The sequence below is a fragment of the Apodemus sylvaticus genome, chromosome 8 (genome assembly GCF_947179515.1).
Source record: "Apodemus sylvaticus chromosome 8, mApoSyl1.1, whole genome shotgun sequence".
Lineage (NCBI taxonomy): Eukaryota > Metazoa > Chordata > Mammalia > Rodentia > Muridae > Apodemus > Apodemus sylvaticus.
The window spans coordinates 62,218,770-62,245,854 of record NC_067479.1 but is presented as its reverse complement, the minus strand read 5'-3'; the positions used below and the strand labels follow the sequence as shown (position 1 = coordinate 62,245,854).

Genomic DNA, 27,085 nt, shown 5'->3' with positions numbered 1-27,085 from the left:
TAATTCAAGGGCTAGGCAAGCTAGAAAGGAACGGGAAAAGAATGGGACACATGGGGGCTAGAGAGATGGCTCAGAGGTTAAGAGCACTGGCTCTTCTTCCAGAGGTCCTGAGTTCAATTCCCAGCAAGCACACACGGGCTCACAACTATCTGTAATGAGAGCTGACGCCCTCTTCTGTCATGTAGGCATACATGCAGGCAGAATGTTGTATACATAATACATAACAAGGAAGAAAGAACAAAAAAAGGAACAGGGCACTTGCGAACTTAATGAGTTTGACGGCTTGATTGAGTAAGGGGAGCATGGGTTCTTTGATGACCTGAAAAAGGGAATTTTCATTTTGTGCACTTAATTCTCCGTTTGTTATACACCGACAAGCTGATGGAGAGGAGCCCCCGGAAGGCATCACAGAAGAACGTGACCGAGTGGCTGGTGAGAGACGCTGCGCTGACTGGTTACGGTGGCTCAGGCCACAATGCTGGTGCAGGAACGCTGCTGTGCGGGGACAACCTGAGCTGCCCAGCAAGCTCCAGACCAGCCTGGCAAAAAGGCAAAGACAGCAAAGACAGCAAAGACGACAGCAAAGACAGCGGGCTGAAGGGAAACAGTGCTGGGAAGACGGCTCGGCCAGGAAGGGGCCTTGCCTTGCAAACATAAAGGACATGAGTTCAATCCCCAGACCCCACTTAAAAAAGCAAAGGGTGGTGGCAAGGGCATGTCCTTCCACACACCAGGGAGGTGGAGACAAAGGGATTCCTGGGGTGTTTTAGTGGACACAGGAGACCGCCCCCACTAGTGAGAAACCTTGTCTGTATGTCTGTTCTGTCCTGTCCTGTCTGTTTATCTGTCTCTGTCTCTCTGTCTTTCTCTGTCTCTCTCTCATATAAACACACACACACTCTCTGTCTCTGTCTCTCTCTTCTCTCTTTTCTCTCTCTCCTTCATCTATACCTATAAAATAAAGGTCAAAATTCTCTTAAGAGCAGACATAACACTTGGCCAGAGCAGACACCAGGTGACGCTAGATAAGGCCTTCCGTATGAGGACCCAAAGATTCAGCTGAGATGAGAGGTCATGTGAGACACTACAGCACAGACAGCTACCAAGCACAACTGCCTGCACTTTTCAAATGCTATCTTTGTTTTTGCACTATCTTGCTCCACCCATCCTGAAATAGCCACAAGAATATGTGAATCAAAGAAGACTTGATTCAAATACTGTTTGATTTTTGTCTGTCTGTAGCCCAGGGATCCTTTCCTACCCAAGGCTCTCCCCCTCGGCCCACCTCCATCACCCTCACAGCCCCATACTCTGAACCCTTGGGGACCACACACTCAAACCACTTCTGAACCACAGCAAGTAGGAGGCAGACGTGGCACAGCAGAAGCAAATCTTTTTTTTTTTTTTTTTTAATTTATTTATTTTGAGACAGGATTTCTTTAATGTAGTTCTGGTGTCCTGGAGCTCGCCATGTAGACCAGGCTGGCCTCACACTCAGAGCTGTTCCTGCTTCTACCTCCTAGGTACAGGAATTAAAAGCATGCATTCCAAAGCCCCACCTCCGTATATGATTTAAACTCTCTCTCCAGCGTCGCATCTTTGATGATGCTCTCAGCTTTTCCCTCCCTTCTGTTTCTCGTGTGTTTTTGTTGTTGTGTTAGGATAGGCTCTCTCATGAACCTCAGGTTTATCTTGAGTTCATTTTATAGCTGAGGCTGTCTTGGAACTACTTCTATCACCTAAGTGCTGGGATTACAAGCAGGCACCACTGTGCCTGGCTGCATTTCACCACCGTGATACCTAGAGGAACCAGCAGCCAAACGCATGCAATTCTAACCACACAGTCTCCCTTGTCAATTGTATTTTTTTATATAACTTGCTTCCACAAGGCTAACAAGACGAAAGACATGGTCAGCTTCCTGCTTGGACAGATGGATGGAGCAGCTTCGTCGGCTCAGGGCCTTTGCTGGTACCAGGCACTACTATGGCCAGGGAGGATGGATTTTGGCTTCACATTCTCACTGTGCTTGCACCACTTGGTAAACCTGGGCTAGCCTCTTCTCATCTGCAAGTAGAGCAGGCTAAAGAGCACTAGCTATCTCTCTGGCTGTCTCATAGCCTGGTCTCTGAGGATCTCTCATCTAAGAATCTGGCTGGGTTCTATAAAATGCCTTTTACCTTTTTTTTCCTGTGGAATTACATTTTTTAACTTCCTTATCTCAAATTTGTCACAAGCTCCTAGACAATATGACAGTCAATGGGACTTTGTCTGTATATGATAAAATAGAGAGGGACATATAATGTACTATATTAGCCAATTTTTTTTTTGAGATAAATTTCCACTAAGTCACCTTTGGCCATCCTGTAACTCTCTGTGCAGACAAGACAAGCCTTGGATCCACAGACATCCACCTGTTTTGTCAGTGCTTAGATTCAAGGTGTTTATGTGTCTTAGTTAGGGTTTCCATTGCTGTGACAAGACATTGTGACCACAGCAACTCTTATTAAGGAAAATATTTAATGGGGGCTGGCTTACAGGTTCAGAGGCTCAGTCCATTATCATCATCATGGTGGGAAGCTCGGAGACAGGCTTGGTGCTTGAGGGGACAAGAGCAGGGTCTCTCCCACACTGGGTGGAGTCTGAGCATAGGAAGTCTCAAAGCCCACCCCCACAGTGACACACTTCCACCAGTAAGGCCACACCTCCTCCAACAAGGCCACACCTCCTAACAGTATCCCTTTGCATGGGCCAGGCATCTTAAAACCACCACAGCATGGATACTTGGCTCTATTTCTGGGCTTCTTTATGGCCAGAGGTTGGCAGGGGGAGATTCTTCATGTTGATAGGAAATAGCAGAAATGAGATTAACCACATACATGCATGTGGTAAATATGTATTCAGAGGAGTGTGCTGTGCATATGAGGCCAGAGGAGGATGCTGGGCGCCCTGTTCTGTTACTATTCCTCAAGACATAGCTTCTGGCACTGAACTTAAAACTAGATTGGTAGCCAGCAAGCTCCTGCTCCTCTCTGCGCCCCGCCTCCCAAGCACAGGGTTACAGGTACTTCCCAGCCACACACAGCTTTTTCCGCAGATGTTGGGGTTTTGAGTTCAGGTCATCATCTGAACCATCTGAACCAGTGAGCCGTCTTCCCGGCCCTGAGACTAACCAATGCAGCTCTTCGGCACTGGTATGTGTTCTCTGGTGTGCAGCCATCACATGGTTTTTCTCTAGGACCTCATTTCCTCAAATCCTTATCCATTTGACACTAACTGGGTTTCTTCTCCCACAGGTCCTGACAGCCAGTATCCAGTCTTCTATCTCCATCAACCTGATTACTCTAAGGACCTCGTTCAAGCATTATTTACCCTTTGGATTGGCTCAGATCACTCAGCATAGTATCCATCTTACTCCTCGACATTTCCATCCCTTGCCCACTGTGATTTTGTTATTGCTTGACCCCTCTTCCCAGGCACCCTTAATATTTATTGCAGGTGCCAGCTTTCCCAGAAGTCTTTTCCCGGCAACTGACAGACTAGACAAAAAGCCCTGGCACCGTGAGCTGGCCCATCACCACACCACCCATCCCCATGGCAAATATACGCCGCAGTGCCACGCTGTCTGGGTTGGTTTAGCTTCAGAAGCTGAAGTTTAAATCATCTCTGCATTTCCAACCCTAGCACTATAGGATGTCAATGAACAAGATCTGCGTATGAATAACTAGGGTGGTCTGCCTTTACAAAATAGGCTGGAATAATCCCCACGTAATGAAGTCATTCAGAATAATCATTAAGGTAGGTTCCTGCTTTACAAAGATATAGAACCCAAACTGTTAGTCACCTCCTCTCCTTGAGTAGAGGTAATTCAGTGACCGGTTAAAAGCATTTTGGAGGAGGGGGAATTAGGCATGGCAACACCCACACTTTTAATCCCAGTACTTGGGAGTAAGTTCCTGGACAGCCAGGACTACATAGAGAGACATTCTCTCAAAAAGAAAGAAAGAATGAAAAAAGAAAAGAAATAAATACTTTTAAAAAAGATTTTTTTTTTGTTTTGATTATCAAGTCAAGAATTCTGGCAAACAAAGAAAGGAATGCGTGTTCATTATTTACATTTTAGGTTTGGAAGACACAGTAAAGATGGTTTGCATACGTCAGCCTTCTTGGTGGCAGAAGTAACTGAGAGCCAAGCTTGCCTGATTTCCACAGCCTCCCACCAACACACTCATTTGCTGGTTAGGACTGTATTCACTGGATTATCACCTTTTTTGCTATGGTTTTTCTAATTATAAACATTACTAAGCAATAAGAAATGTCTTCTAGTTTAAGTAAAAGCAGATGAAGCAGGCTTATGAAAATGGATATATTACAGGATGAAATGAACCTTTCAAATACGATTTATGGAGCTGGAGAGATGGATCAGGGTTTAAGAATACTTTTTATTCTCTCTCTCTCTTTTTATTGTTGTTGTTGTTGGTGGTGGTGGTATTTTGGATTTTGTTTTTTTCGTGACAGGGTTTCTCTGTATAGCCCTGGCTGTCCTGGAACTCACTCCGTAGACCATGCTGGCCTTGAACTCAGAAATCCGCCTGCCTCTGCCTCCCATAGTGTTGGGATTACAGGCAATTTTTATTCTTAAAGAGGACAGAGTTCTAGAAGTTCCTAGCATATCCACAGTGGCTCAATACCATCTCCAACTCTAGTTCTGGGGATCCAATTCCCTCCAGGCACACATGCAGTGAATGTACAAACATACACACACAGGCTCATACACTCATACACATAAAATAAATCTAAAAGGAAAAAACAAAATATGATTGGGATCTGAGGAAACCTTGTTGAGCATTATGACCTGAAGCCTCCATGTAGTGACATTCTCACGAACGGGGTAACAGGAAATGAGACTTGAAGGACTGTACTCCAAGAGAAGAAGAAACAGGCTGAGGGGCAGACTAGCTCAAGCCCACGCCACCACGCATTTCAGTGTTTCCTAGCTACCGAACAGTACTTTTTCTAAAGTTCTAACTATGAACTTGCAAACTAAGACACTCCGATGAGGAGCTGGGTATGGCATCAAGGAGCCCCCAGGGGCCGTTCCGAGTGGCATTTAGGGCTTCTGGGACATCAGGGCCCCACGGACTCAGCTCAACAGACAGCACCTCCTGAGAGGAATGGCAGCTGCCACTCATCCCTGCCCGCAGTGCGCGCCCTTGAATCCACTATTCTAATTTCCCACCATCCATTCTCGGGAGTCACATCCATTCCCGGGAGAGGGACAGCTTGGAGCGGAACAAAACAGCACAACGGATTCCAGATGCCCCTGAGTCCTGTCCTGAGACCTTGGAAATGCAATGCCAGGAATACAGGCAAAGCTTTTCTACAGATCCCGCGGTCACGCCCGCACCATTCCAGGACTTCCCGCCCTCAAGGGACGAGTCTACAGAGCTCCTACCTTGCTACAGCTCCAGGAGCCGAGGTCTGCAACACCCGCTGCCCTCCAGGTTCGCAAAACACTTGGCCTGGCCCCGGCCCGCCCCGCCCCCCCCCCCCCCCCATGGCTAAACCACGCCCCTCAGTGCCTTTATCAGCTGGGCCCCGCCCCGAACCCCAGGTCCCGCCCCCAAAGCCAAGTCCCACCTCGCAAACTCTCAATAGACCACGCCCCCACACAAATACACCCGCCCAAACGTTCAGGTCGCTCCGGGCAAGAGGATGCCCCGCCCCACCGTTTGAGGTTCTGCCGCACAGGCGCACCAGCAGCTCTGACTGATCCGCCCAGCTTGCTTGAAGCCCGGTGCATTGTGGGACACTTAGGCCAATGTCGGGCCTGTGCTGACTCCTGGCGGGCGCTTCTGTAATAGCAGCCGGAGTGCGACTGCAGGCTCGGACCCTAGAGGGCCGTGCTGGTTACCAGTTGTTCATTAAAATACCAAAATAAAATGGAAACCTGTAAAACAGCTGGAGCCCCTTTCCTCAGAGAAACACAAACGAAAACTAAACCATCTACAATAGAAAATGTACTGAAACCAGGGAAAAACAATTGAAAACGAGAAAGGATGTCAAGATGACAAAGAAGCCTGTAGTGTCTATCGGATGAAAGCACAGACCAGCAGAGTCCTAGACAGTAATGAAATGCTATTGCAGTGGGGGCACAAAAGATTAAAAGCGCCCGGGACAGCCACGTAATATGCCTTGCATTTCTTTCTTTCTTTCTTTCTTTCTTTCTTTCTTTCTTTCTTTCTTTCTTTCTTTCTTTCTTCCTTCCTTCCCTTCCTCTCCTTCCTTCTTCTTCCTTTCATTCTTTCTTTCTTTTCTTTTCTTTCTTTTCTTTCTTTCTTTCTTTCTTTCTTTCTTTCTCTTTCTTTCTTTCTTTCTTTCTTTCTTTCTTTCTTTCTTTCTTTCTTTCTTTCTTCCTTTTCCCTGGCTTTTTGAGACAGTGGTCTCTTTACGAACCCTAAGCTAGTCTTGAACCACCCTCTGCCTCAGTCTCTCAAAGTCCTGGGATTCCAGGAGCATGGCGTCATATCCCTCCATCCTTTAATGTATATTAAGTAGTTTCTAAACGTTTCTAGGATATTGGAACTAGTTTTCTCATTTCCTGCAGCACAGCAGGAATTTCGTTTTTCCCGACACAGTGGGGTCTGTTGTTGTTGTTTGTTTGTTTGTTTTGTTTTGTTTTGTTTTGAAACATGGTCCTCTCTGGGTAGCCTTGGCTGTCCTAGAACTCACTATGTAGACCAGGTGGCTTCAAGCTCTCCCTGCCTCTAAATGCTGGGATCAAAGGCATGCACCACCAGGCCCAGCTCATCTAAGTGATTTTTAAAAGATATCAATACACAAAAATGTTTCTGAGATCTTAAGAGAACTGTAACAATTTGTTTGTCTGCAAATCATGGCAGGGTACCAGAAGGGAAACTATTTCTTTGGGAGTGTGTTAGTTTAGTAGGCTTATCAAAGAACTTAGACTACATACTCCAGAGACCAGCAGTCTGTGAGTAAAGACTCACCAGAGCAAATTGGGTTCCAGTGCTGAAGGGTGGGGGCAGGGGAGCGGTAATCTGTGCCCTTGCCTCTTCCTGGGCTTACAGACAGTGTCTTTATGGTTACAGTGTTTCCCACAGGCATGCTCCCTACAATCCTGCTTTTAGGACCAGTCATCTTTGGTAAGTGGATTGCTCTGCTCCAACATGCTTGCGTCTTAAACAGACTGTATCTACAATGACCCAACTTAAAATTGGATTCCCTCTGTGATATTGGGGGTGTAGAACTTCAACACACGATAGGAGAGAGAATGACAACTCAACCCAAAACTGTGAGTAAATGCTGAAAATTCACAGTATAATCTTAGGAAATACCTATGAAAACAAATGGATGGAAAAATGTAATATTATATATATATATATACATATGTATATAGACATATATGTAATATTATGTATGTACATATACATATAATATTAGTACAACTTAAGCACAGTAAGACCAAACTGATTACTATTTTCTCCTTGCCTGTAACACTTCTCTTGCCTTTCAAGATAAGCCTGGCACTGTAGATGAGCTAAGCTAGCCCTAGAGACTTAGGAAACCTGTGTGGTGTGCATTTGATGTCCCTGGACACTGTCCAAATGCCTGGTCTTGGGGAAGGGCCCATTTCTTGCATTTGAACCTCAGGGTCTTGGGCAGAGAGAACATGGTGAGAATTCCAAGTTCAGGGGTGGCAGGTTGACCAAAGGCCCCAGGTTGGGGAGGATGCCTCTGAGGCACAAAATTTCTTTCACAGCTGAGCCATGTCCCTCAGGTGGCCCAACTATACAAACCACACCACTGTGAGACGCTTCGAACAGTCTGCAAGAAACAAAGCCTTGCGTAGCGTGCCAGAGCTGTGTTTTCTTGCGAGAAACTGGAAGGACCCAAAGCCCAGTGTGTCGAAGCTTCAGTTTTCAGTGTGCATGGAAGCCTGAGCCATAAGCAATCCTGGTTGATTTCAGCCTGCCCACAGGAGGACACAGAGCACAGTGTCGGGGACTTCTACACACCATCGAGACGGGGAGACTGACTTACCAGTGATCCTCTTAAGCGTCAGCCACATTTGGGAGCCCTGAAGTCAAGGGCAGAAGCCACTGGTCTTGTGACTTAGGCACAGAGTTCAATCAGGCAGCGGTGCTGGGGCCTGGGGCGGGGTAGCAGTGCACGGTGTCCTGGGTGACACAGGACAGTAGGACGGGGGTGGGGCGTGTCTGAAGGAGCCCAAGAGCAGCCACAGGAGGCAGTGCCTGCTTCCACAGCTCACTCTAGAACTTACACTGCTGGCCAACTGCAATCAATAGTGAGGTAATTCCGATTTTCCCAGATTGAGGGCAGCGCTCTCCTTCAGATTCCTTTAATAGGGCCCAGTCCCTGAGGGGAAAGTCCCGGGAACACAGGTGGCCAGGGCAGCAGGCCCGGTGCTCACACAGGTGACTTTCATCACTGAGCTCATGGCCACCTCATGGCTTTTTCCTGTTTCTCCCCCTGGACCCAAGAGCACCCACATGGGTTCCTTTACAGCAGATGGTACATGTGCTACACAGGTCCCAAGACCTAGAATTGGGTGGATCTCCTCTTACTTAGTGGCTCCTAAGGAGGCCCTGTGGGACCCAAGAACTAAGGACCCCTGGTCTAGCCCAGTCCTTGAACATTCAGCCTCTCACAGTACTGTTAAGCTTGTCTCAAGTGCATGTGTGCATCTGTCACTTGCACGTGTGATTTTCCCCACAGACTTGATCCTGAGATGTTTCTTCCTGCTTGGAACCTTTCCTGGGCGAGCTGATGCCCGCTAGGTTCTCCAGCTGTGTTTGCTGTGCTGCCCTTCCCCTGTCCCACCCCACCCCACACTTGGGACTTCATATTTTCCTCGCTTCCCTATTTGGATACTACTACCAGGAATCTTGAGGTACAATGCTGTGGGCCTGGATGACCCCCACGTATCTTTCAGAACTCTTTGTAAAGCTCAGTATGAGGCACACCTAAAATCCCAGCACTTGGGAGGCTGAGGTAGGAAGATCAGGGGTTTGAGACTTGTCACATGAGTCACATGAGATTCTGTCAAAACAAAAGGAAAGAAACAAAGAAAGAGAGGAAGGAGAGATGGAGAGGAAGAAAGGGGAGAGAAGAATAGAGAAAGAAGGAAAGAGAATTTTGGAAGAGAAAAAAAAATCATAAATAGCCAGGTATGGTGTTACATGCTTTTTAATCCCAGCACTCAGGAGGTAGAGGCAGGCAGATCTTTGTGAATTTGAGGCCAGCCTGGTCTATATAGTGAGTTCCAGACCAGCTAGTGCTACACAATGTGACTCTGTCTCAAGAAAAAGAAATCTTCATAAATAGTAAATGGAACATGGTAAAATAGGAGCCCCAGCCTACACCTCCTGACTGAACCCACAATTATTGTCATGCTGCTCCCTGTTCTGCAGGCTCCATGGCTGTCTTGTGACAGCAGGAAGACGGATGGTAACAGAGCCTGAAGCCACCGATTGGGAGGCCCAGGAACTGGGAAGTGACAGAAAGTTACATTCAGCACAAGGGTAGTAAAACTAGATCTACACTTGATATTCAAATAGACGTGCCCATGGGGCCATTCTCAGGAGGTAACATGGTGCCCAGCTGGCTGTGGGGTTACACATGGATCCCTTGGTAGGAGAGTTGCAAAGGCTGTGAGACAGATAGGTGGGCAGATGAGAGGCTAGAGTGAGTGGCCAGCCAGAGCTTGTTGCCAGTCACCAACTGAGCACTCGGCAGAACTTTACCAAAACCATTAAATCACTGCATTACGTAGTAATAATAAACTTGCTTCAAGTTTATTATTAAGCTTGAGAGCACTGGCTGCTCTTCCAGAGGTCCCGAGTTCAATTCCCAGCACCCACATGGTGGCTCACAACAATCTGTAATGGGATCCAGTGCCCTATATCTGAAGGCAACAACAGTATACTCATATACATGAAAGGGGGGGGGGGAGGGAGAGAGAGACAGACAGACAGACAGAGAGAGACAGACAGACACACACACACAGAGAGAGAGAGAGAGAGAGATGAAGCAAGGGCTGAGGAGATGCCTCACTGAGTGTGACATGAAAGCAAGATGACCTGAGCTCAAATCCTCAGTCTCTCTCTCTCTCTCTCTCTCTCTCTCTCTCTCTCACACACACACACACACACAAAGCTAAGCATGGCCAAACATGCCAGTAACACCAGCACTGAAAGGCAGAGCAGGACATGCTGGGGCTCGATGGCCAGGGAGTCTAGCCGAACTGGCGAGCTTTGGGTTCAGTGAGAAATGATCTGCAAATGCACATGGCAGAGAGCACTAGGACAGCTGACGTCATCCCCTGGCCTCCACACGCACACACATAGGCACAGGCCCTCCCCATGTGGACACCCTCCTCACATCCACAAAGGATGAAACAGTGAGACGGCCGCATGCAGTTCCATTCCGTGCTTCACAAGAACATAAATAGACCATAGAGCACCAACAAGGACCCCATTGAGCGCAGAGGGAGGCCATGACCTAACCTGAATTCACTCAGAACCAGCTTGTCGCTGTGAGTCTGCCCCAAGAACAGTCACTTGAAAGCCTTCTTTGATTTCCTTTCCCTGTGCTAAAGTCCCAAGGCCCTGAACTGGATTTTGTCACTTTGTCTGGGTGGTGACATTTAGTTTGTAGGCTCACAAGTTCCCCTATGACCCTAATCATAGACCATTCCCAAGAAGAATTCAAAAGATGGTTTCTAGGAGTTAAGGACATAGCCCAGTTAATGCAGTGCTTGCTCAATATGTACAAAACTCTGGGTTTGGTTCTCAGCACCTCATAGACTGGGCATGGTGGTCTACACTTCTAATCCAGCTCTGAGGAGGTGGAGGTAGGAGGATCAGATGTTCAAAATGATCTTCAGCCAGAGTAAGTTTGAGCACAACCTAAGTCACACAAGACTCTGTCTTTCGGGCAGTGCCCCCATGCATGTCTGGGTCACCCTCCAGTATCCAAGTTTACACTCAGTGCCAAAGTGCTAACTGAATTTACCTAGAAAGGAGAGTTGTCTGCTGGCCATGGTGTTACACGTCTGTAATCCCAGCATGTGGAGCGCTGACATACGAGGATCACAAGTGTGAGACCAGCCTGTGGAAGACTCACTGTTAAGGAGGACTGGGCAGCAGTGCTGGGAGGAAGCTCTCAAGCCCTCAGGCAACATCCGCACTTCAGACATTTTGACTTTTCCATCTGTCTCCCTCTCCTTTCTGTTGTACGGCTGCTGTCACTCAGCTCTACCTACTGACTCCGAGTCTCAAGCCCCTCCCCCTTACCCATGTCCTGAAAGAATCATCCATACTGATTTACATAAATGGCTGGAAATAGCTTATTAAATTGTTTTTTATTACATATATATATTTTGCCTGCATGTATATATGTGTACCACATGCATGCCTTGTGCTCATAGGAGGTCAGAAGAAAATGTTGGAACCCCTAGAACTGGAGTGACAGATAGTTGTGAGCCACCATGTTTGTGCTAGGCATCAAACTGGGTCCTCTGGAGGAGCAGCCAGTGCCCTTGGCCACAGAGCCATCTCTCCAGACCATATGCTGCTTTTTGCAAGAGTAAGTATGTTCCAAACTAACAATTTTTTTTAAAAAATTTATTTTAATTAGTTTATTATTTTGTGGGTGGCTGTTTTGCCTGTATGGATGTCTGTGTACCACATGCATTCTGATCATAGAGGCCAGAAGGCATTGGATCATCTGAAACTAAACTATGAATGGCTGTGAACTACCACGTGGGTGCTGGGAATTGAACACTGGTTCTTGACTGCACAATCTCTCCAGCCCCCAAAGTAACAATTTTACCAGAATATATTTTATGAAAAATTTAAAAAGTCCAAAGCCAGATGTAGTGGCATATTCTTGCAATTCCCAAAATTAGGAGGCAGAACTGGGAGGATCCCAAGTTCAAGACACAGTTCCTACACAGTAAGTTTGAGGTTAGTCTGGGTTAAATATCAAGACTCTGTCTCAACAAAACAAAACAAAACAAAACAAAACAAAACTAACCCCACCCCACCAACTCATGTAACCATCCTCCAACAGCTCATGACTGTGAACCACGTATATGCCTTTAATTTATGGAACCCCTCCCCACAAAAAGGCCATTGAATTCCTGGGTGCTGAAGTTACAAATGGTTGTGAGTCCTTGTGTTGATGTGTTGATAATGGAAATCTAACCTGGGCAACTGGCAGTCTTCTTATTTTTGTTTTTTTGTTTTTGAAGACAGAGTTTCTTTGTATAGTTGCTGGGTATCCTGGAACTCTGTAGACCAGGCTGATCTCAGATTCAGAGATCTGCCTGCCTCTGCTGGGATTAAGGTGTGCACAACTACTGCTCAATGCTCTTAACCACTGAGCCATCTCTCCAGCCCAAGAATACTTATCTAATACTTAGGTAAATCCGACATCTGTTCAATATTTTTTAAAAATTACATGTATGTTGTGGGTTTATGCACATGAGCACAGCTATCACAGAGGCCAGAGATCTGGGATTTTCCTTGGAGCTGGTATTACACAGATAGTTGTGAACCGTTCAACCTGGGTGCTGGGAACTGAACCTGGGTCTTCTGTGAGAGCAATATATGCACTTACCTCGGAGTCATCTCTCCATTGCCCAGTTCATGATTTTTTCCCCTAAAAGAATTTGACCATTTGACAAGGAAATGATAACTCACTCGGTGGTAAAGCACAACTCTAGCCTGGATGAAGTTCTGAATTCCTGCCCCAGCACTGAAAACAGCTAGGTGGCTATGCTAATCAGGTTGTTCTGTGCTGTATACATGCAGTAAAGAGCCAACCCTGTGCTCCATGTTTGTGTGCAAGGCAGCTACTATATGTCAGCTAAAAATAAATCCACTTCTTAAAATTTAGGTTGGGCCTGTCATAAAATTCACAAGATGAATAAGATAATAAATTTTATCTTTGATAATTAGTCAAGAATACTAAGAGAAGCCTGGAGGTGTGGTGTGTCTGTACAATCTTCCTTCACTTGGGAAGCAGGGGCAGGAGGACTACCTCGAATTCAAAGCTAATGTTGGCTTCCACAGTGGCCAGAATGACATGGAGAGACCCTATATCAAAAGGTGAGACTGCATGTGCACACACACATACATACACAAACATGCACACACGCAACACAGAAGTTCAGTATGAATAAGAGTCCCTAAATCATCCCCCCCACGGGTTGTGACTGGAAAGGCCCACTGCTACCACTAATCTGGGACTGTGTTTTCTCTCCACCATCAAGGTGCACTTGAAGATCTAGGGGAGCAGGCGTCCATCAGCAAAGAGCCTCTCGCCCCGTGCTCTCAGCAACACTAGAAGCAAAGGGACACAGACCCTCTGCTTCTATTGCAGAGCCAGAGATGTTCTGCAGTGGCTGCTGGGGCTGGGTCTGGCAGCTAACAGGCTGGGCTCTGTAGTTAACCTCAAGTCCCCTTTGACCCTCCCCTGCACCCTGAATCAAAGCAGAAGGATTTAAAAAATGATAAGTATTTTCCAGAAAGGAAAGAGCTGTGGACAAAGAAGCCATGGCCAGTGTCCTCTCTTCTTCGACCTTTCTGTCCCCTTGAGGTCAGAGTCAGGATAAGTCCCTTAAGGCAGGAAGCAGCTCCACCAGCAAGGTCATTCTCCTGTCTTCCCATGGAGGTGAAAAGCATTCTCTTACAGTAGAATTCAAAACTCTCATTTAGAAAACAAAATAAAAAGAAGAGGAGAAGACAGAGTCAAAGGAGGAAGAAAGAAAAGAAAAAGAAAAGGGCTGGGGATGTGGCTCAGTAGGTAGAGTCCTCGCCTGGCACACACAGAGCCCAGGTTTGATTCCCAGCACTGCATAGACCAACTGTGCTGTGTACATCTATAATGCTAGCACTAGGGAGGTAGGGGCAGGAGGATCAGAGCTTAAAGGTAGACTACGTGAGACCCTCTTAAAAATAATGCATAAACATTTGCATCCAGAATCCAGAATATAGGACTAGATTTGTACATCACATAGGTCAATTCTTTCCAGTGTCTTATATAGTCCAGCTACTCATTGTGTAGCTCAGGCTAGTCATGAATTCCTCATCCTCGTGCCTCTACTTCTCAAGTAGATCATAGGTATGTACCCTCATACAGAGCTTCATTGATGCCCTTTCGTGACATTTTGCCAATTGAAATGCTTATAGAAGGCTTGGGGGCAGAACTCAGTTGCTAGTTCCCTAGCACGCATTTAGCCCTGGGTTTGGTCCCTGTTTGCTGGATGTGGTAGTATATCCGAGTAATCCCAATGTCTAGGAGTGGAGGTACAAAAGCCAGAAGTTCAGGGTCATCCTTGGCTGTACAGTAAGTTCAAGGCAGCTTGAACTGCTCTGTCTGACTAAGTAAAGGAACAGAGAGGAGGATAGGAAAAGGGGAAGGAGAGAGGGAGGGAGGGAGGGAGGGAAGGAAGGAGGGAAGAAAGATCAAGGGAAGAAGGAAGAATCCAGCTTGAGTTCAGAGACAAGAAGACTGTCCAGGGTCACACAGCAGGAAATGCCTCAAAGGTGTCAAGCAGACAGTCCCCTCTTCCCTTTCAGTTTGCAGGTAGACCTGATGTCAGGCTTCCTGCATACAGGAAGGAGGCCAAGCTGTAGATGACCGGATTACCAGGAGGGAGGCAATGAATCTGCAATCCTCTACGGCCGAGTAGCCATGAAGCTGGACTTGCTGAAGTCTCATCAGAGAGATTCCCCATCATCCAGGGGAACCATCCAGGCCTGTTTTCAACCCTGACTTCTGCCCAGGAACTCCAGCATCACAACTGGATGGCTCAGAGGCATCTCACAGGAACTGCTCAAAGGAAACTCTACTCCACCCACACCCCCACTGCTTAAGAAGTGCTCACTTGCTTGAGCTAAACATTTGGGCATTTCCCTAGGTTTCTTTCTTCGGTCACACGACTTACGTAAACTATGCCCTGTGGGGCTGGAGAGATGGCTCAGTGGTTAAGAGCACTGGCTGCTCATCCTGAGGACGGAGGTCAGTCCCCTGCCCTCACACGGCAGCTCACGCCATCTACTCCAGTTCAGGGGATTCCACAACTTCCAACCGTGGTGGTACACGCACAGGCATGCGAGCGGCACAGGGTGGGTGAAGTCCAGTAAGCATGAAGGTTGAAGAGAGAGTTTAAAAATTACATTTGGGACTGGGCTGTGCAGTTCAGTGACACACACGTGCACATATATGGGCAAAGTGAGATATGAACATTTGGAGGTTGACAGAGACGGTGTCCAATTTACATTAGGATTTGCTTGTAAGGTTGTAGTTCTTTTTCTGTGTGTGTATGCTGTGTGCATCTGTGCACGTGTGTGTTGTAGGCATTTGTGAACTTGTGGGAGACGGATGTAGACCTGGGGTGCCTTCCTTTGTTTCTCTCTACACCTCATTGTTTGAGACAGGGTTTCTCACTCATTAATTGGTTAGATGCACCCACAGTTTCCACGTGCTCCCAAACGCCATGCATTGTCACACCTGGCTTTCACATGTGTTCTGGGGATCCGAACTTCATGTTTGCAAGTAGGTATAAGAGACCACTGAGCCATCTCTCCAGCTTGTTTGTTTTGTTTTTGAGACAGGGCCTCATGTAACCCAGGCTAGCCTCAAACTCATTATATAGCCAAGGCTGGCCTTGAACTCTCCATCCTCTTGATCCCATTTCCTCGGTGCTGGGATTAGAGGTGTGTACCACCACTGGGTTCAGTAAAACTTCCCTATGAGCTGCCATCTTAAAAGGACCAATTAAAACCATTTCAATGAAGACGCGTGTTTCAGGATGGCACGGCCCTTGCCTGCTTGGGAACGTTACTTTTTGACGTATGTGATAAGGACCCAAGTGCTGCGATTAAAGGCGTATGGGCCACTGCCCGGCAAGACTTTAATTTCTAATAGAAACTTTATTACCTCTCCTTTGTTTCTCTTTTGTGATGGACAGAGACTGTTCAGTCCCGAGGAAGCCTCTGGAAATGGCCTGCGTGCACCCTCCTTTCCTGCCTGCTGGTGGGACCTCCAGACCCTCCTGTTTCACTCCTGCGCTCCATCCCTGGCCCCTCCTCCTGCCCCTGCCTTTCTGCTTTTGCTGTCACAATCTCTGTAAGAGCCTCACCATGTCGCACCCTCTGGCAGTGACCACTGAGACTATCCAGGGCATTTTTGGGGGTCAATACCCACTAAGGCTGAACCCTTCTGCCCAGCTTAGGGATTCCACTCCTTGATAGCAGACACAAGGCCTGTGTCCACTACAGACCATGTATGATCATTCATAGCAACTTTAATCAGATTTAAAAAATTTTTTTAAAGTTATTTATTTTTATTTTATGTGTATGGATGGGTATTTTGCCTGCATACATATATATGTGCTATGTGCTTGGATATGCCCATGGATATCAGAAGAGGTTGCCAGAACTGGAATTGGAGTTACAAATGGTTGTGAGTCTCAGTGTAGGTAGTAGGAACTGAACCTGGGTCTCCTCCAAGATTAGCAAGAAGACTGGAGAAGATTGGGACAGTAGAACCCTTTCCTCTGGGGAGAGGTAAACATCTACCTCCTCCTGTAACAAACAAGGTTCACTCTGTGGAACCAGTGAGTTTATTAGAATTACTTACAGAGCAGTGGATGGGGACTATAGCTAAGATCATGGATGCCCCTAAGGCAGCCACACTAGACAGTCTGCGGCCAGCATGCACTGTGTGTAGCTGGAGCTCCTGCCCCTCCTCTTCTTCATCTATGTCCTTTAGCCCTTCCCAGAGACCCCGCCCTCTCCAGGCTGCCTGCAGTTAGGGCAGAATTGCATATAGCTGGTAGGGAGAGAGGGCACTCAGGGGAGGGGTCCCATTACCCTCTCTGCTCCCTCCTTCCAAAAGGGAGCGTCAGCAGTCAACAAGCCCCGCTGAGATAATCTTTGGTGAACATGCCCAGCCAAACTCCTGAAGATGGTGGCAGATTGGCTCAGAGGACTTTGCTACAACATGGGTATATTAAAAACATAAGAAAAATAATCCCAAGAACTTACTGAACACATTGAGAAAGATTAGCCAAGGTCCCCAGCAAACTGTCATCTGAGCACCCAGTGTCAGGACTGTCCCTGGAGCTTCAGCCTAATTGGCCCCGCTGCTGACATGGCTACCCGGATTTCTATGCATCCATTCATCCATGTATCCGTGCAGGTCCATCGGGTCCTCAACCTCGCCTCTGCAATCCAACTCAACCCAGAGGCCTGGCTCAACCTTGTGACCCTGCAGTTCTGTTCTGGGGATACTACAGGCCCTCCAGTTGGGTTCCTTAATACCTTTATCATTTTTTTTTAATTTTACATATTTGTATCATATGTATATGGTGCACCACATGTGCCCACAGAAGGCACAAGAGGGCATCAGATCCTCTGGGACTGGAGTTAGAGATGGCCGCGGTGGGTGCTGGGAGTTAAACCCGAGTCTCCCGGAAGAGCACCCAGGATTCTTAACTGCTGAGTCATCTTTCCAGCTCCATTCTTAATATCTCATCTAAACATCTCAGGGACTCTGCATCTGTATCAGTCACCTCCCCCTTCAGTAAGGCATCTTTGAACTCCTCAAAGTCTGCTAAGTCTTTGATTCTTGTCGCCACTCTGTGACCCACATATATTCATATTTATAGATTAATTACCATGCGGTGTGTGATCTGAGAGTTCACATTAGTAATTAAGACTGGAATAAAAAAAGGACCTGTGTTCGCCAACAGCCAGCTATCAAGGGAAATTGAGACTACTTGGCAAACTGCAGCCAAATGGACTCAAGTGGTTTGTGAACTCAGTGTTATGAAACAGTTCTGACATTGTGGAAAGACATAGACAGGTCCATCTGTGCTTCTGACACAGCATCCTCCAGACTGCACGATAGTGGTCCCATGAACTCAGGACAGCTGGAAATGTACAGAACAACCTGACAGCCTGGCAGGCGGAGTCACCCTGCACCTTGGGAGAGGAGGCATCTGCCCCTGCCTTCTGCAGTGTCCTTGGCTGTAAATGCAGGAGACAAGGTTCACCTTGGGACACTGGTAGAACACTAGCTTCTCTGTGTTTGCACACTCACATTCACCTCAGATGGATGCTAGAGGTGCCAATGCCCATGGGCTGACTCAAGGCCTTAAATCTCCACAGTCACCCATCCTGTCATTGTCCTTCCTGTCATTATAGATTTTTATCCCATTTCCTTCAGGCTTCTCTCCATATCCGCTCTGCCCTCTTCTGTCTCCCCACCCCGTCTCTCCAACTCTTTGTGACTCCCTCTAACCCAGTCTCCCACCCCTCTCTTCCTCTAGGCTTGCCCTGAAGGAAGACATCACTATTTTCTACAGCATTCTGCATGAAGTCACTATAGAAAGACTGGGAAAGTGCTTCATTTTATTTTGCAACACACCTCAACATAGTTCGTGTGCTACATCATACAGAAAATTAACTATGTTTAACTATGTTTAAACTATGTAGTTGCTGCTGTAAAAGTTTTTTTTTTTTAAGCCAGTGCCAGATGATTTTGTAGGATGGCTGGTTTGTTGTTTTCTCCCAAGGAAAATAATTTACAGTACCAGTGATACTGAGCACTGAAAAGATTTACTCAAAGATAAGGTCACATGAAATCTGGAAATGACTTCCATTTGGACATAGTCAAAATGCTTGGAGGTAGAAAGGCTGAAGTGCAGATGTGAAGCTCACAGAGAGGGTGGGAACCCCCTGGGAGACCGGGCTGGGGAAAGGTACCTAGCCAGCCAGGGGCAGATATATTGCTGAGAGCAACTGTGTCTCTGGGAGATGCTGATGGAGCCTCAGAGGCTGATGTGTCCCCCCTCTCTCAAGCAAACGGTGTTTAACTATCTGCTCAGTGTTTGTCAGGGAGGCCAGGTGTTGCATGGAGTGGAGGAAGAAGGCTGCAAGGAGCAGAGAAGAAGAGAAGAGGACGCTGTGTTACTTAGCAACCACCTAGCCTTTCCAGAGGTCCAGAAGGAGCCGGTTCTCCATCCATCAGTCCAAAGCCTGTCACGTCAGGCCTGTCACGTCACCTCTGAGCCAGGGCTTTAGATCCCGCCCCTGACCATGCTTGCAGCCACTCACCCGCTCTCTGTAAGAGAGGTCTTGGGATGGGATGGCCTCTACTTCATTATGTTTACAGCGAGGCTGCAGCATTCCTGAGAGACTGACCACAGCCAGGTTAGCCTTTGTTCAGCTCTGCTCCAAGCTAGAGCTGAGCCACTCACAAAATCCACATTTTAAAAACTCACTGAATTCTCTGTTTCTGCTGCTTCAAACTGAGGCCCATCCTAGCCAGCACACAGGCTTGCCTTGATGCGCTGCCTCGCGTGTAGTAAGAGGACGGTAGATGTTGGTTCCTTTCCATCACCACCCTCTTCATCCTCCTCATGGCCCTCACAAGGATGGGGTGGGACTTAACTTCTGCCAGACAGCTCAGGCTGCAACTCAAATATCCATCCCCAGTGTGGGCAGGGTCTCTCGGCTCCTCCCAGCTGGTGCCTCTGTAACTGCATCTGTAGGTTGCTGGCAGTACCTGCAGCTGTTCTGATGCAGGAGCATTTGGATACATCCCAAATGTCACTGTGTTTTTATCTTAAGCAGGGATGGAGCTGGGTGGTGATGGAACATACCTTTTGTCCCAGCACTTGGGAGGCAGAGACAGGTAGGTCTCTGAGTTTGAGGCCAGAATGATTCTGTAGATCATTCTGATCTACATAATGAGTTCTAGGATAGCTAGAGCTATACAGAGGAACCTGTCTGAAAGAAAGAAAGAAAGAAAGAAAGAAAGAAAGAAAGAAAGAAAGAAAGAAAGAAAGCAGGAAGGAAGGAAGGAAGAAAGAGAGAGAGAGAGAGAGAGAGAGAGAAAGAAAGAAAGAAAGATGGAGGAAGTGGTGTTTTCTGGTAGGGCTTAGCTGGTACTGGGTTTGTAAACCTTAGCTATAGAATTTGTGACTTGGACAGAGATAGAAGTCACAGTAGGCCCAGAAACTGACGCCTAATTCTCATTCACCAGTATTAAAACACATCTCTAGGGCTGGAGAGATGGCTCAGCGGTTAAGAGCACCAACTGCTCTTCCGAAGGTCCTGAGTTCAAATCCCAGCAACCACATGGTGGCTCACAACCATCCCTAACAAGATCTGACTCCCTCTTCTGGAGTGTCTGAAGACAGCTACAATGTACTTACATATAATAAATAAAATCTTTAAAAAAAAATAAAAACAAACACATCTCTATCCAAACTCTCCTGGTTAGAATGAATTTTGCACTGGCCACATATGGTCTTCAAATTCAGGTTTAAAAACACTCCAGCCATGAAAGCAACACAAATGGTTTCTAAAATACCAGACCTTGCCTGTTAAGTCTCATGCCTAGAGAAGCCAATGTCCATTCATCATGCAATATTCCATTTGAGCAATAAATTATAAACCCAAAAGAAGAAAAGAGACATCACAAGATCCCTAGAGGATAGTCCCTGGAGCCTGGCTCACCCACCCGGCAGGTACCAGGTTTCTGTCTGCAAGAGAGAACTGCAAACGTTTGAGATTGTGGAAATGCAAGAGAAGTGATACTGGACAAGAAAGCCAGTTGTCCAAAAAATGTGGATGCCTTGTAAGGGTCTCGTGAGCCTTCTCTGCCCCTTCCCCCACTTGCCTTTAATTACTGTTCTATTGCTGTGAAGAGACACCAGCAACACCTCCAAGGCCACACCTCCTAATTCTCAAATACAGAAGCCTGGGGTGGGGGGTGCATTCTCAGTCAAACCACCACACTGCTCCAGCACACAGGGTTAATGGGCCCCTTCTCCTGAGGGTTTTGCTCCAAGACAGCAACTCTTTTGTCCAAACCACAAGAGCGTGTGAGGCTGCAATCTCCAGGCTCTGTGATTTGCTCTGGAAATATTAGAGAGAAGAGGTTGTGTAATGTGAAGTTCAAGCTATCAGCCGCTTTGAGTGTATCCCCAAGCTGTGTGCATTTTGTATTTGTATTGACATACGGACTTTCGATGCCACAAAGCCTTGTTCCTGGCAGCACAGCTGATAAGAGGAAGCAATATGTGAAATCTCCCCAGGGTGATAGAAGTGAGAGGCTTTTCCCCTTCTAATAACCTCGTGTGACTGAACTAAGGAGTGGTTGCTAGGTGAATTCAGGAAGGAGTTGAACCTTTTGAAGAGTTGCCAACACCCAAGCTGGGCACTGGAGGCAGATCTGGAAACAGTACAAGCAACACTGGTTTAGTTGTTTGTTTTGTTTTCAAGACAGGGTTTCTCTGTGTAGCCCTGGCTGTCCTGGAACTCACTCTGTAGACCAGGCTGGCCTTGAACTCAGAAATCCATCTGCCTCTGCTTCCCAAGTGCTGGGATTAAAGGTATGCACCACAACTGCCTGGCTTGGTTTAGTTTTAAGGTGGACTGGAAGTGTAGCTCAGTGGTCCAGCATGAACAATGCTCTGGCTTCAGTCTTCTCTCTGTCTCTGTCTCTGTCTCTGTCTCTGTCTCTGTCTCTCTCTCTCTCCCCCTCTCTCCCTCTCTCCCCCTGCCCCAACACAAGGCTTTTCTTTGGGTAAATTTGGCTGATTTTCTAAAGAGGCAACACAGGAAAGTAAGGCTTACCCAGAAGCAAAAATGGGAATAGGTCTGAGGAAGGCCACTGCAAACAAAGCAGAGGCGTGTTCGGGGTTAAGAAATCAACCACGAAGGGATTTTTCTTTTGTATTTGGATCATAAGTATGTTTCAATCGATTTAAGAAAATTCCTATAACTGCCAAATATTTTTTTAAAAATTAAGGTAGTAAATAAATATAAATAATGCAAGAAAAAAAAAGCATCCCCCCTCCTTCCCTGAGAGTTCCCTTGAGATGCTGGTGACAGTCCTTAGACTTTATTGTCTGTGATACTGCAATGTTGATATTTTAGTTAGGGAAGGTTCGGGGCGCCACGGTGTTTAAGAGGCTACATTCTGAACCCAGACTGCACACAGCTTCGTCAGCCCAGGCCAGCCGCGTGAAGGTTTTCACCGTGACCATGATAGTTCTAGGTGCTTCCTGTGAGGTCGCTGCGTGAAAGGTTTCATTGAGCAGACACCCCACCCGTATGTGGGCTTAGCATCGTGCGTGCTGGGGTCTTAGACTGAGCATAACGGGGAAGTGGACTGAGCACCCACAGTCATCTCTCTCTGCTTCCTGACTGTGGATGTGGCATGAGCGGCCACTGCACACTCCCAGCACCTTGACTTTCCTGCTGCGGTGGGCTATACCCTCAGGCAGAGAGCCAAATAAACCCTTCCTCCCTTACAAATAAACCCTTCTTCCCTTACGTTGCCTTTGCAGGCTCTTTGTTACTCTAATAAGAAAGTAACTAAGTGAGAGTATAGGCTTGGAAAAAATACCGAGTCTTCCTCTATTTTCCCATCTGTGAAATGGAAGCCTTCTTCTTCAGACTTTTCATTGCTGTGACTCATGCACGGAAGAACAATGGGCTAACAGGAAAAATTTATTTTGGCCCAAATGTACTTGACAGTTGCATTTGGGCAAGTTGTGAGGCAGAGCTCCACAGCAGGGAGCCTGAGTCCAGCAAACATTGGGTACTTAGGATGGAGAGAGATGGGAGAGGGAGGAGAGGGGGGAGAGAGGAGAAGAGAGAGAATGCTTGTGACACCAAGATCCCCCTCGTTACCCTTTATTCCATGTGGACCCTCAGCCCACATTCAGAGCATGCGCCTCCTCAGTTAATCTTCCCCGGAAGCCCCCTACAGACACTCCAGAGTATGCTCTGCTGGCTTCTCGGTCCTGTCAGGATGGACCATTCCAGAGCCAGTCACAGCCTCGTGAGGATCACGTGAACTGACCACCCTGAGCATCTGAGATACAACTTACAAGATGGTATTAACTTTGGAAACTTCTGCCTGTATTAACTTAAACAGTTAAGTATAAGTTTAATGCACTTGGGGGCTGGAGAGATGGCTCAGCGGTTAAGAGCATTGTCTGCTCTTCTGAAGGTCCTGAGTTCAAATACCAGCAACACATGGTGGCTCACAACCATCCGTAAAGAGTTCTGACACCCTTTCCTCGTGCGTCTGAAGACAACTTAGATATAATAATAAATAAATCTTAAAAAAAATAAGTTTAATGCACTTGATGTTAAAAGTCATAAAAACTCAAAGCCATCAAGGTGTGAGAATGAGAAAGCCTTTTCTAATTCTGTGAGCATGGTGGGAAAATGGGAAATCCCCTTCTGAACATCTTCTGGTTCAAATCTGATAGCTTTGCTTGAACCTTCCTTGTGCTTCCTTTCCTAGGCACTGTGGTTGTTGGTATCAGGAGCTGGATTTATGGTTGCAGGTTGCTTTCAAATCCAGCGATGATGGTGATGTCACCCATAGGCGGCAGGGACCCACACATCTGTTGCCATGGCAATCGCCATACATTCCAGCGGCCATCTGGTTTACCTCCCACGTTTACCTGTGAGAAGTTATATCACAGCCTAAATAAAAGGCAGACCTCTTGACCTTCGCTCTCTCTCTTTTCTGTCTTTTCTCCCATTATCTCCGTCACCCCCCCTTTGTCCCCTTCCTCCCCCTCCCCCACAATCAGCCTCTCTCACGTGGAACTGCATTGGCCTGATGTGGTCTGTCCGGACACAAGCCGAGATTCTATCACAACAGTGGTCATGTTGCTGACTCTGTTAGAGCGTCTTCACTCCTGGTTGTTTGTATTCTCTTTGCTGCTGATGTATTTAGGTTTTTGGCTGTGGTGCTGAGGCTTGAAGCCACAGCCCTGTGCAAGTGCTCTACACTGGGCTGCATCCCCAACGTCTTCTTCACTGTTGTCACAGTGGAGAGTCCAACAGTCACAGCCAGTCGCAGCACTCCACCCTCCTCCAAGACATTCTCACCATCTTCCTCTCTCCTTTCAAGCATCTCAGAATCGTGAGCTGTGACTTCCTGCGCCCTTTGTCCATTTAAAATTTAAAGTGGTGTCCAGCCCTCTAAGAACAATTTCACATGGAAATGTTCAGGTTTTCTAAATACCACAGTGATAGCATTGTGCCAGTAAATGCCAAGAAGCTTGACACTAGAAGGTAACTCAGCACACTAGAATATTAATACCACAAAACCTACCAGAGAAGGTAGGGTTTAGAATCCACGTTCCAGAGCGCCAAAGGTGAGCACGTGCAGTTGCTGGGGTGAATCATGGGGTGCTTCGTATCGCTCACAGGACATCCTGTGAGTCCTTCCTTGTTGTCTAGGCAGCCACCTGACAGCCCAGCAACCTGCTGAGTCTGTTCCCAGACTCCCAACCCTTCCCAACCCTGTAGCATCCAGCCTCGCCTTTCTCCCTTATCCGACCAGCATGCAATCTAAAGATGTGACACAAGGGGGCGCTTATGCTCCAGATGCCTAACTAGACCCGCCTTTGGGCCATTACCACTTACAGCAGGAGAGGGATCTGTCAGAGGGAACAACCAGTTTGTCAGTATGGCTACCCATTTTGGGGAAAGCACACACTGCATAGCTAAACAGTCTCATTGTTTAGCTGTGAGTAGTTTTTGTGCAAATTTCCTCATATCATGAATCCAACTAAGTAGCCTTGAAAATTAGAAGCTTTGTTTACTGAATACTCATGTAACTCATCCGACACGTAACAGTTATTAATATTCGGTTTCACATTGTGACTAATTGGCCATAGAGGAAAGGAGTAGAACATGGGGCAGAAAGCCAAGGATGGGAGGAAAAGAGAAGGCGTGGAAGAACAGAAAGGGGGAGAAGGAGAGCGCTGGAAGCAGGCAGGGGGTCAAAGGCCTGCGAAGCAGAGCAATGGCCCTTCACCTGCTCCTCCTCCCAACCGCCGCAGGGATCTGAGAGGCAGCGGGTTGTCACCCACACAATAGATGTGTTTCTATACTCCAGTGGGCTGCGTGCCACCAATCCAGGCAGCACTACAAAACAAGTGGGAAGAGACCGTGAGGCTTGAGGCGGAGAGACAGCAGAAAGTCACACAAAGGAAGACAGCAAGAGCAGAGAAGGGTCACAGCAGTTTCCACCCAACCCCATCCCCAAGGCCCATCTAAGGGCAATCCTGGGCTAAACCAAAGACAGGGGAAGTCTCTCTGTGCCTTTCCACTGCTCTAGCCCGTCCCCTCTCTCATCACACATACCCATAAACTAGAACTTCCTGTACAGATGCCTGCTCTCTTGGAGTCCTCCCGGCATACTACCCAGGCCTAAGCTAGCAACGCCCTTGGTTTTCATTTGTATAACGAAGAGACTTAAATAGATGAAGATGGACATTTTTAAATGAATATACTGTTGGCTCAGAACTTGTTCAGGAGACAGTAGACTTCCCCCATCACAGAGTGACAATGGGAGGGCCACCTCCAGGACAGTGCTTGTATGCTGCAGGAATAGAAGGAACCTCTTACTGCGCTGTGGGAGGGTAGGTCTCACTCCCTTCCCTGGGCAGGAGAGCCGACGGCCCAGGAAAGCATCTCAGTGTTGAATTCCACTATGTTTGTTTGGCTATGAGACAGTTCTCAGGAAGCCTAGGCTGGACTTGAACTCAGTGCCAGCCAAGAATGAGCTGGGGTCCTCTCGTTTCTACCTCCCCCCCACATGCTGCACGTGGAGCTGGCGGCTGCAGCGGGGACTTCGTGCTTGCTAGGCCAGCACTCTCCACTTCAATCCATTCCCCACCCAAGTTTCTTGACTTCAGCTCTTTAACAGAATAAACATGACTCCAGGGTTCGTCTGAGGGTTTTTGTGTGAGGTAAAGAGGTGTAAGCAAAGGATACTGTTGGGTCTGAAGGCAGCCTCATGTAAGGAATGGAGTTTCTGGATTAGGCTGGCCCCGTTACAGGAATCAGGGCGCTTAATGTTTCTTAAAGCCATGTTGTTTTCTTAGGGGTTATATTTCTTAAGAATCTAGAGGTGGGGGGCAGGATTCCTCAGAGCATAGAGGCCTCGCTTTGAATGACTTAGAACAGACAATGTCCACATTCAGGAGATCAAGGTTGGCTGGGCAGGGGTAACTAACTAAGCAGAAAGGAACAGTTCAAGTGTGAAAGTTCTGGGCCAAATAACAAGCTTCCTTCCAGCTGACCTGATCCTTGTCAGAGAGGTGTGTAGCCTGGGCTGTGGCTGGGGGGGGGGGCGGGGGGGGCCTTTTCCATTGAGGTGAACCTGAAGCTGGTGGCACTGGCTCTCTGACAAGCCTAGAGGAGAAGGCTCCTGGCCAGGAGCCTGGAATGAGCACCTCCCCTCAAGTCAGTCAGCAAGACACACTCATTAGCAGGCTCCAGCCTTGAGCTGGCTGCAGGTGCCTGCATACTTTCTGCTCGCCCACCATGTAGAGGCAAGCTGATGCCCTCTGAGGGTTTCTAGAACAAAGAAGACAAGAAAATGAATCTGGGAAGTTTCCTCCGCACCTGCTTATCTGTCCAGCTGCGAAACAGGGTTCATTTGTTGCCTGGAAAACTTAAGAACACATAGCACTTGGCAAAGGACCACATGTGCACATCTAGAATCCCAATTCTCACTTCTCCAGTGAGATCACCTGTCTCCAACCTGCTTTCTCTAACGCCTCCACTCCAGACAATTTTTAGGCAGGTAAAATGGGAGACCCTGTTGTAGTGAAAGCAGTGTTTCTGAGACTCAAGGCAGGTGTTTCTCTAGTTCTATTTTCTTTTGACCTACAAGCCTCAGTTCTATCATCTGTTGGTAGACTGGTGTGTGTGTGTGTGACACTACAGTCCTAGAACAAAGTCTGGCCCATTGCTTGTTTTTTAAGTAAAGTTTTATTGGTTCCAGCCCGACCCATTTATACTAATACCTATGTATTAGTATAAATGAAATATGTATGGGTAACTTGTGGGCTACAAGGGCAGAGTTGAGTTGTGAGATACTGTAGGGTTTTTGGAAGTTCCCCTTGTGTTTTAATAACAAAGACATGGATATCTGTACGGTCATTGGCCTGTTTGCTGGGGCAGTCCCTCAGCTAGC

At 47.3% G+C, this 27,085-nt stretch overlaps 1 protein-coding gene across 2 annotated transcripts in view; it reads right to left on the bottom strand.

Moving 5' to 3' along the window:
- Extl3 (exostosin like glycosyltransferase 3) overlaps positions 1–5,526 on the bottom strand; it is a 90,557-nt gene extending 85,031 nt beyond the window's left edge. The window contains exon 1 of one of the 2 annotated variants that reach the window (XM_052191178.1): positions 5,454–5,526. The gene's annotated coding sequence lies outside the window, so the exon portion shown is untranslated. The remainder of the gene's footprint in view (positions 1–5,453) is intronic. The other variant, XM_052191179.1, reaches the window with a different exon arrangement.
- Positions 5,527–27,085: the final 21,559 nt, after the last annotated feature.